The 11,655-nt window shown below is 36.0% G+C and overlaps 1 long non-coding RNA gene across 3 annotated transcripts; it reads right to left on the bottom strand.

Annotated features, from left to right (window-relative positions):
* Positions 1-4,863: 4,863 nt before the first annotated feature.
* Positions 4,864-11,381, bottom strand: LOC115950958. 3 transcript variants are annotated; one of them, XR_004083160.1, is made up of 3 exons: positions 11,313-11,381; positions 10,306-10,334; positions 4,864-10,178 (listed from the first exon to the last, which is right to left on the bottom strand). It is a non-coding gene; the product is annotated as an uncharacterized LOC115950958 (long non-coding RNA). The 3 variants fall into 3 exon arrangements; XR_004083159.1 differs by lacking the exon at positions 11,313-11,381 and adding an exon at positions 10,796-11,304; XR_004083158.1 differs by lacking the exon at positions 11,313-11,381 and having other exon boundaries at positions 10,306-11,304.
* Positions 11,382-11,655: the final 274 nt, after the last annotated feature.

Here is an 11,655-nt window from a genome sequence, read left to right on the forward strand (position 1 = left end):
TTAAAGCATCTATACTTCACAGGATCCTAAACATATTTGGGGCACACTGGGCAGGAGATAACCTAAAGAAACTAAGGTAGCTCCTAGTAATACTACCCATGAGGATGGTCATCCCGCCTTCTATGAAGGCAATCATGGGAATAACCACTTCCCCTGTTTGTCTAGCGTCGACCCATTCCCCTTAGGCTGCATACCTCATACCCACCGTGGAGGGGATCCTATATTTAGAGCGAAAATTTCTGATACCTTCCTCGGACTCAACTAGACATCGAAATGGACTCTTCTTTTAACCCATTTTTCTAAAGGATTTAGTAGAGAAATTAACGAGTTTAAGATAAAAGTGGTAAAGATTTTAAGAAGACTTACAGGTTTGAAAGAGGGACCTCAGACAAGATGTAATCATTTGTAGACGCCAGGAAAATGACGAAAAAGGAGAAAGGCAGGTTTAATGTATGAGCTCTGGAATTGTGTGGTCACCAAAGGTAAGAAAGAGAATTGATTTGAAAACACCTTTATAGTCGTGTAGAAATTGTGAGTGGTAAAATTCCCGCTCGCGAAACGAGATAGGCCCTCTACCGTTCGATTTACATCTCATCATCGAACGTGGAAGACAAGGGCGTCACCAAAATTTAATGCTGCCAAGATCGGGATGCTGAAGCGTCAGAAGCATGCCCCAAAACATGAATGGGTATGGGCTTATGACGTCAAAATCCATCTTTTCTCCCGAGGAGTCGAAAAGCAAGATTTTGAGGGGCTATTGTGGGGGTTGGTCAGTCACTAAAATTATTAAAATCAAGTTAATTGGGCTTGTGGCCCATTTGAGAATGTAAATCTATCTGAGGAGGCCCATATCAGATTGTAGGGGTAACCAAGCAAAAGGAGGAGTTCATATCACGAAAGGTGAGTTCAGTATTCGTCCGAGGACAAAATCCTTCTCGGCAATATGAGTCCGAGGACGATTAGAATGTCATCTTGTTACAAACGTACTTCGGAGATACGCCACCACTAAAGGTGGGATAAGGGACCAAGGGTAAGAGAGAGAAGGCAAACAAATATCTATAACAATAGCTGCCTCCGCATTAATTGCCTCTCAACCAACTCTCTAGCCGCATTAATGTGGAGGTGATGCGTGAACAATGATGAAGCAGCCTTACAGCTGCTAGTAGGAGGTTCCAGAAGGTGTTAGATGAGATAGAAAGAGATCCCCTGAACCCAACCTACACGTGTGTGGTGAAAATGGTATGAAGAGGGCAGTATATAACATGAAAGAAAAGCATGCAGAAAGGGATCGAAACATAAAAAAAGACACAAAGAACACTCAAGAAAAAAGCTTAGAAACCAAAGAACTGTACTTGTTTCAAAGAAAAACAATTTGTTATATCGGTTCTAATCCATCTATAAACGGGAGGTTGAATCATTTTACTTTGAAAAGTTAATTTAGTTCTTGAACACCCACACTCTACAAATTTTATTGTTTGGACTTTTAACGTACGAACCCAATACCAGTTTGGGATTGTTACAAATTGAGTCCTTACAATAATAATTACACATGTTATTATTATTAAATATAATTTAACATAAACAAACATATAAGTACGATAATAAACAAATACAAATAACAATACATTGTTATCAAAATTAAGAATAATATAAAATAGTAAAACATTAAAAGTGAAGTATAATAAAATATAAAATAAAATGTATTCTCAAAATAATAAAATAATACTACATTTCTTTATCTTTCTTCTTTTACTTTTGCTCCTCTCCTTTCTTTCACCCGTCGTTGCAGTTTCAATGCCTCTTTTTTTTTTTTTTTTTTTTTTTTTTCCTTCCTTTCTTCACATCTATTGCTTCTTCTTTCTCTTCTTTTTTCATCTCTTCACACTGATGCTTTTGTGGGTTTTATTGTATTTTTTTTATGGGTCTATTTGTTTTTGAATCAGTGGGTTTTGTTTGGGCTTATGTAGAGGAGGAAGAGACGGCGGCCGGATTTTTGTTCATGGGCTGTGTGTTTGTGTGGTGGTTGGGTTCTGTGAGTTGGGTTTTTAAGGGTTGGGATTGGTGGGTTTGGGTTGTCGATAGTGGTAGGAGGTGGAGTGGCTTCGACTCCAGGCAAGTGCAGTAGCTTTAGGTAAGTTCTGAAAATTCTTGAGAATTTTTCTTTGGGATTTCTCTATCTGATTCTTTACCCGGTATTCATTTACTGACCGAAACAGTCGGATTTCACTGGTACAACCGGTATTTTTTCCGGTACGAAATAAGGGAATAATCTATACCGGTGCACTGGAAAATGTAAATAAGCTAAAACAGAATTGATAACATAATCTAAACTGAATAAAATCACATCCACAACAGAAATTAAATGGGGAAGAGAGATGCAAATACAAGGCAACACAGTGATGTGTTATCGAAGAAGAAACCGAAGTCCTCGGCGTAAAACCTCGCCGCCACCGCCCTCCAAGCGATCAATAATCCACTAAAGAATGAAGTTGGGATACATGAATAGCAGAAGACCCTCCAAGCCTAATCTACCCAGTGTACCTAAGCCCTCCAAGTTTCTTGCTCCAACGAAGTTACGTCGAACCTTTGTCTTCTTTAGCTTATCGGATTCCACTATAACCCATAGCATCAACCAATATCAATTGGTCCTTTCCTAACTGCTTCCCAAGCACTAAATAGCCTTCTCACAGATATGGGTATGGTGAGAAAAGGTTTTGGCTAATTTACCTCTCAAGGATGTAACAATAGAGAGGGTAAGAGTTGAGGAATTTGAAGAGTCACTATGTAAAGGTTATGGATGAGTCAATCTTGTTTTTCTCTAAGGTTTTTCTCTCAAAATTCTCTCTAGAAGCTCTCAATATTTCGTGGGTATAAAGGGTATTTATATTGGAGTGAGAAAGGAATGTGAAGAGTCAGTTTTTCCGTAACAGAGTGGACTGGTGACTTGGCCTTGCAACTCAGCGACTTGACTGAGTCGCGAGTCCAAGCCGTGAGCTAACTGAATGGCCAATCTAGACTTTTTGTCCTGTAGTGCTACAGCTAACATGACAATTTAGCTTCTCTGCATGCTTCACTCTTGTGCATCTTCTGACGGCTTGCCAGCCATGAGCCACTCGAGGGATCCAGCCAAGAGTCCCTGCTTCACTACACAGTCTTGAACATTTTTTCACACTCTCTCACACACTACCCTTACATGATTCCCACCTAAATACAGGGTTACTAATTGCTAAATTACAAACAAATTTGACATGGAATAAAGCCATCAAGATAGTTGATTAAATTCAACCTTACAATAGTAATAAAAAAAATTGTTCAACCCATGGGTTCAATCCAACCCAATCCGACTCATGTACACCCCTAGTTGAGTCCATGTATCACACAAACATCTTAGATATGAATCCTCTGCATATATAGAACCTGGCAATATTTTTGCTTCTCAACGTCATAAATTGATGCTGGAGAAATTATTGGTCGGACTTGATCGTTGAATCCTAGGTAGTAGGTAGTCCAAGCCCAACTTTAAATAAGGAATAAGCTGGTGTTGCAGTGAGCCATAGATATAAAAAGGGCCCAATGAATTCCGTGAGACGAGAATAATACCATGGAAAGTAACACATTTGTTCTTAAGCAGTTTTATTGCAGTGTTGAATTCCAAGTAGTCATTAGGAACCTGAACCTTCAAACTACACGAACTATTGTCTAGCAACTGGAAGGGTACCTCTAAGATTTTGATATTCATTTGGACGTTTCAAAGGCACATTTGGAGCCCAATTGAAAAGCATTAAGGCCTAAAGGTGGGTTAATCTCTCTCTCACTCCAAAACCAAATTGGAATTGAAGTCAGATGGGCGCGTCAGTGCTCCTCGTCACTCAACCTTACCCGTGTCAGAAGATTCAAATTGGGTTGTTGAGAGTGAAAAGGTTTTTGTCTATTGTTGCTATGATTCTGTGTGTTTTATCTGTGTCTGTGTACATTTTTTTGGTTAGAAAAGAGAGTAGGTTTGGGAGTTCAAGAGAAAGTTGAGGGCAATTTAGAGATAAAAGGGGAAAAAAAAAAAAAAAGAAATCTTAACAGCTATGCATTTTGGGATTGCGTCTCCTGGGGTGGAATGCGAAAATGCAGGAAATTACCTTTACAAGGCCGAAAAGCAGGGTTTCATAATTTTACCAAATGCTTCATTCCATTTAAAATTACATTTTGGAAATGCAACGTGACTCTTTGCTCAAAAACGTTAACACAAACAAGTATTTGGTGATGTAGCTGGATCAGGATCCCAAGTCCTAACAATCATGTTGTCAACACCTTGGATTGAATACCTTTAGGGCGTTTGGTTCGCCGTGATATTACATTATACTGTAATATTACATTAATATAATCTCAATACAAGAATACAACATTACATTATTTAGAAAAAATAATGTGATATTTGTGATGAAATTAAAATAATGTGATATATTTTGTAATTTTATATTATGGTAATGTTAGAAAAAGTATAATAAACCAAAAACTTTAATATCACATCATCATAATGTGCATCACATCAAAGACATGTTACAACGAACCAATTCCCCCTTTACTCAATCCAATAAGTAATAACATACTGGGACATGAAAAAACTAAAGTCACTTTTATTTTATGTATTGTTCTCCTTAACTGCCTGTCAACAGATTCGATTTAATAACTTAAAGTCAACCCTATAAAGTGATAGCATAAACAAAGAGACATTCACACATACAAGCTTAAGATGCAGACCAGACTTAACTCCTGTAAATACAGTTATAGCATCATCAGTCTTAGTCCCCATCAGCTGGAAATGACTTGCGCCATCTCTGCCTGATTCCCCTTGAACTAAATTTTGGCATATACACAACTTTCTTCATCTCTTTTTTGATAGGTAATTAAAAATTTATTAATAAAAATAATTGCAAGGGAGTATACTACCAGGACATCATGGTAAAGCACTAAAATTACAAAAATCAAAAAGTTCAACTAAATTAGAGAAGAAAAACACCCCTAAGGCTGGCAGCCTGATATCCACTCAAGAAGTGTGTCTTCATAAAGAAAGCTTTCAGCTCTATCATTCTCCTCTCGTACCCATCAAAGCTCCTTGCATTTCTTTCCTCCAAATACACCACATCAAACAATGAAGAATAGCCTTTCAAATTTCAACACATCGATGATGCCCACAACCTTCTATAACATGATCGGAGATATTACAACTAAAAGTTGTGCAACAAAAAGAACTTTAACAGAAACATAAAGTAAACTAAATTACCGTTAAACCCACATACAGAGGGGCTAGTAAAGCATTAAAAAGGCCATGAAAATGTATCTTATAAGTTAAGGATCACTAACACTGAAATTCCAAATCAAATTTTATACAGCAACTCACACAAGTAGCCAAGAAAGGCATACACTCAAGTTGTAATTGTATGATGATTGACTAACTATAAATTTCTTTGCAATCTAAATGTGTAAAATATGATGGATATGATGTAATGGTAGGCAATGCAAAAATTGATCCGTGTATGTACACACCCAAGCTTCAGTCAATGTTTGCGGCAAACATCAATTTAAAAATCACAAATTAATTAAGACACTATAATTAAAAGAAAACAAAAAACAAAAACATCAGATTACATGGTTGCAAGCACTAGTTCAATCAAGGTGATTTCAGCATCACTTGTACTATAAGTCTAGCTAACAACAGGTAATAACAAATAAATGTTCAGATCAAACATTCTGAAGAGCATTTATCTACAGTTAGATTTCTACCTAATGAGTCATCTACATGAATGATTTTCATTTGATATCAACTAATGTCCATGGATAAATATTGACACCCCAAACATATAATTATATACAGTCAAGCATATTGGCCAGATATATGTTATACCAAACAAAAATAAGATCTTTCACATGAAGGATAGTAGTTTACAAACAGTATTGAAACACATGAGATACATGGTGTGCATACCTGTGCAGTGATGCTTCAGTAAGGGTGAAGACTCCTTTAGGTTTAGCTGTTGTACCACTTGTATATATAATTAATGTCTGATCACATTGAAAGAGAGTAAGGAGCAGAGGAGAAGAAGAAAAAAAAGTTGTCTCTAACTACGTGCACAGCTATTACTATGGTCTATAGTTCCTCAAAAGATATATGACTATCTTATTACTTAAGTACTCAATACTTCACTACAAAATCCCATGTTCACCTATTTCCCTAGGTTGTGAACAATCATTTGCAATTTTCAGAGAAGAAATATTGGGAACAAGTGGAATAATAGAAAATTGAGCAGCACATTTTGAAACAATTTCTTGCAAGAACTTACCATGATCATTGGTACTTAGTACCATGGAGAATCTTATCAACAATAAGGGTAAGAGTTGAACAAACCACAGCAAAAAAAAAAAAAACAAAATCTAAATGATGGAGACTGGCATGACTTAAAACCTCCTTTGAGCACTTCTAGTGTTATCAAATTTAAGCAATCATATTACCTTATTTCACCTATAAAATAAGACATTCTGTTAGCAAGCATGGCTATCTCAAGATGACTAAAAGGCATAATAGTTAACTTCTAACATAAATTATGAAGTCAAATGACATCATATAATTGTTTAAGAGATGATCAACCCCTTGAGGGTTAACAGTAATAAAATGCAGGGATTCAGACTTGTTATTAAACAATGTTCTAGGTTTTTAAAATTTAACAAATACACAAAGTTTGGGTTCACTAGTTGCTATTTGGAAATAAACCCCCCCAAAAAAAAATTCAGAATAATTATAATTAAAAGGAGAAAGAGAAAAAGCATTCCAGGACACCAATCATTCATCACATGTAAAACTCAGTCTCAGGGTAGCTGAGTGCTGGCAGAAGTGCAACACTTCCATTAACCAGGTTACTAAACAGTGTGGAGAGTGCAAGCCAAAATACCAAGAATCCCATAGACAATGGTTGCAAACCTTCCAACAAATAAATTCCATCAGATTTATTTCTTGTTTCATAACAAATATTCTGTCTTGTTCTGTTTTAGAACCAAGGAAAGTTTCAGTTTCCCGTTGCCATCACTGCATATGTAACTTCTCCACAAGGCATATAAAAGTGCAAATAACAAAAGCCAAACAAAAAATTTGAGACTAAAAGAAAACACAGTTCCATTATCACATTCCAAATCAAACTAACATCAATTGGTCTAGTCCAGTTGCTAATCAGTTGCATCCAATGACAGTATAATCACCAAAAATAATACTCAAACAGCAAGATCTATTAACAAATGCAACCTATAAATGGCACATCTCATGAATCTAAGATTAGATATTCATCAATCCATCAGACAACATTCACCATAAAAAAAAAAATAACTGTAGGGGCCTATTCAGCACAACAATAGTTAAGATCTAGAGGACTGAAAAAAAATTTGGATGAAGCAAAGCTATAATAAAAAAATTATTAATAGGTGAGGGCAGATTACTCATTACAGAAAGGGAAGAGTTTCTGGTCATCGCTAGCAGCAAGATTCAGCCCAGAGGAGGCTGCAATGTATCTCCAATCTATAGATTACCCAACCCTGAGTTCTGTATGCAATACACAACCATTGTGAGTGGCGTAGATCATAGAATTCCATTAGAGTTATTTTTTGTTCATGTGTTCCACAAGAATGAAACGGGGTTCTCTTGGGAAACCCCTGTCATTCCTGGTTCAAAAGGAATGGCAATTGTTCTATTATTCATGCTCAATCTTCTATCCATTGGGCTATCATGTTTTTGACAGGCATATGGAATCTTTGGCTGCATAGAAATGCTGTAATATTCAGCAATAAATGCCCTAACCTGAGAGTACAGTATCTAAGTTTAAGTCAGGCAATGGAAACTTTGCCTATTTACCCTCAAAACATGCATCTACAGCCAGGTCTACTATGTTTCTGAAATGGGTAAGACCTCCAGTGGGCTGGTTCAACTCAATGCCAATGGATACTGAAAGAGTTTGAGATTGAATGTGCAAAAGAGTAAAACAGAGAGAGAGAGAGAGAGATTGAAAAAATCTGAATCTGATATTATGCAGCATACTCTGTAATGCAATACAAGAGTCCTATTTATAGGACTGGGATAAGCTTAAGCTTAGATCAATTTAGGTAGTAAACCAGAACTAATTCTCTAACAGAACTATTAACAGATTGACAGCCAGTGATTAGTAATTAAACACATGTTTCCACTAAATGCACCACGTGTTAAACCTGAGGGGGATAATTAGACAGAGCACAATTTGGGGCTTTGGCACTTGTATGAAATGCTTCTGTTTGTATTAAGTTTTACTGAAACAGCATTGTTGTAGTTGGATTTCCTGAAACGATGTTGTTGGATTTGTGTCTGTCTCTATCATCCTCCTGGGGGAGCACAGGCCAGGCTGGTGGGGTGGACTTATTCGAAATGCAGAGGGTAACTGGGTAAACGGATTCCACTGAGCTATTGGGCAAATGATGCAGGGAAAGTGATTGGCTGTGATATGAATTTGAACTAAAAGGAATGTGAGTTACTTAGAACAAATTGACAGTTGGTTAGGCACCTTTGCAAAGTTCAAGAAAAGCTCTAACTTTGCAAGGTTCAAGAAAAGCTCTAAAAGACTTATTTCATTCACATACAAAAACTGAATACAAATGAGAGCGGAGAGCCTAATCTGCTATTTATACAAGCTGCACTATACTAGCAGCCACTGGGTTGGCTCAATTAAAGACTTAACCTAATTGGTAATTGGCAATCTAACCAACTAACATACTAAGTACAAATGGCTCTAAGTGCTTGCTGTTACAAACTTACAATACCTTCCACCCACTGTTTAGACACAAGCAACTATTGCCACTGGTTTTGTGTTCAACTACAAATGTAAAACAACGCTGAAGTTTGGGCAGTTAGATATTAGCTAGGGAGTTAGGAATCCATTATTTAACTGTGAAACTAGATGCTATGGAAATTGTATTAGCTTCCAACAGTGTTTCTTTTCCTAACATTCTTCAATTCATTAGACAACATTCATCATAAAAATAATTGTCAGGAGGCATTCAGCACAACAATAGTTCAGATCTAGATGATTGAAAAAAAAAAAAAAATTGGATGAAGCAGGCTAATATATATATATATATATATATATATATATATAGGTGAGGGCAAATTACTCATTACAGCAAGGGAAGAGTTGCTGGTCACTGCTAGCAGCAAGATTCAGCCCAGAGGAGGCTATATCTCCTATCTATAGACTATGGGTTACCCAAGACTGTGAGTCTTGTATGCAAATGCAATACACAATTATTTGAGTGGTATAGATTATACACTATAGACCACATAATTCCCAAGCATGAAAGTGCATACTGGACCATCTTTAGTTTGTACACTATATGAGCATGGCACTTGGGATAGCATTTCACATGATATTCACAAGCATTTTCACATGAAAAAATTAGATAAGAAATTAAATTCTATTAATAAAAACTTTTAATAACCCTAAAGGCTAGGGATGGAACCAGGATTTTGATTGAGGGGGGCCAGAATATGAATAATTTTTTTTTAATGAAAATGCAAATTGCTGTCCATTTGGCACTAACAAACTTTTAACGCGCTAATATGCAATTAGAAAAATGCTAAAACTACTAGATTTTTTTTAATAAAATGTTTACAAATTGATGTGGTAATTAGTGTAATTAGTGCCATTTCAACAAGTACCTGAAATTCAATTCATTATCACTTGCAACCTTCCTTTCCCCTTCTCCCTCCTCTCTTTCCTCCAAGTTCCTAAGCATGGAGGCATATTGTAATCCATCAATCAACAAATCATTTTGTGATTAATTGAAATACATGAAAGATCTAATGCCCCACTAACAACGTAAAATCCTGAGTTTCTGCGATTTGTGAGAAGAATTCCTCCTGTGCCCCTTTCTCTACAATTGGTGATGAAGCAGATAATAATCACTGAATTTCTGTTGCCAGTTTCCCTCTTTTCTTCTTCTTCTCCTCTATCATTTTGCCCTTCTACAGCCTTTCTATTACAATACACACAAGGCAAAAGTCTCTCTTTTTATGTATTACTAGTTTTGATGCACATGCAAGGAACGTGAAAAACACTATCAAAGAACATTCATAGTAATTCCATCATAGCTTTGCTTAAATTGAAAGCTGAATTTCTCTGTAACATTTAGAATGAGAAACAAAAATTTATTAGTAAGAAAATTACTTCAAAGAGTATTTTGTTATGCAGATGCTAAAATCAAAATCTAGAGTTTGTAATTTGTATTTTTATATGAGAGTCTTACATTATATCTCTACCAGCACAGATCAGTCACTGCATTTCCAAGAAATAAAAAGCAACTATAAGTCAATTATTCATAAATGAAATATGTAAAAGGAACCTAAAAATTGATAATGACAATGATATAGGATCATTTTCCCCCTACTCATTCAGAATTTGCAATATAACCACCTACAACAACAAAGCCTTAATCCTAAATTTTGAGGTCAGCAATGATACTCCACAAACTAGCTAGGGTTAACCATGAAGATAAACAATCAAAAAATTATAATATTGCTGGGCTGAAGTTAAAGGTAGAAGTGTTGTGTCTGATCAAGATAAATTAAAGGCAGTATCTAATCTTATGAAGAAACCTAGAGTTTGTACAATACTTCCTCAACGGTTATCTATTCCTACACTCACAAAGTTCAAATTTTTAACACAAGAGAACCATTTCCACAAACAAGCAGAATTAGCAACCAGAAAAAATGTTTTAAAATGTTCAGATCTATTACCAAATCCACTGCTTCCTTCAACATAGCCACCAATACTTCAGACTTGTCCCCACTTCTTCCTTCCTCTCTAAAACTAACTATCACACTCCAATTAAGTTTCTATCACCACAGAACCATTGACAAATCAGAATCCATGAAAAAATTACAAAAAGAAATTAAATTCAATTAAAAAGAATTGAATTTTAATTTCCCTAAAAGCAAAATTCTCATATACCCAGATGGCAAAGCACCAGGTAACCCAAAAATAGAAATAAAGATACCCCAAAAAATTCAACAAATTTAACATACCCAAAACACCCCCAAATAGTTCTATAGTTTTTCACATGCCCAAAATTCCAAAACTCAAAACAATTCAGCACATATCGGCTAATACCATTAGTTAGAAAAGAACCCAGATGCTAAAACTCAGTTTTACGTATTTTAACTCCAAAGCAAAAGACAAAATAAAGCCCGAGAAGAACAAAAGAATCAGAAATTCAAAGTACCCAGAAAGCCCAAAAAAAAAAAAAAAAAAAACCTGCTGAGGTCATCGTAAATCTGTCCCTTGATGGCTATGGCCATGGCCATGGCCATGAGCAGAGGCTTAGGGTCCGTTTGGATACAGCTGAAAACTGAAAACTGAAACTGAAAACTGAAAAACACTGTAGCGAAATAATTTTTAAATGTGTGAATAGTATCGTGGGACCCATTTTTAATGAAAAAGTTGCTGAAAAGTGAAATTTGTGGGTCCGTAAACAGTACACGATGTGCTGTGATTGGTCCAAAAAAATTTGAAAAGTCAAAGTTTGCGGCTACTGTTCATTGAACAGTGCATGAACAGTAGCCGCAAACCCAAAACGCGTGAAAAAAAAAAAAAAAAA

This window comes from Quercus lobata, chromosome 6 (assembly GCF_001633185.2).
Source record: "Quercus lobata isolate SW786 chromosome 6, ValleyOak3.0 Primary Assembly, whole genome shotgun sequence".
In the NCBI taxonomy this organism is placed as follows: domain Eukaryota; kingdom Viridiplantae; phylum Streptophyta; class Magnoliopsida; order Fagales; family Fagaceae; genus Quercus; species Quercus lobata.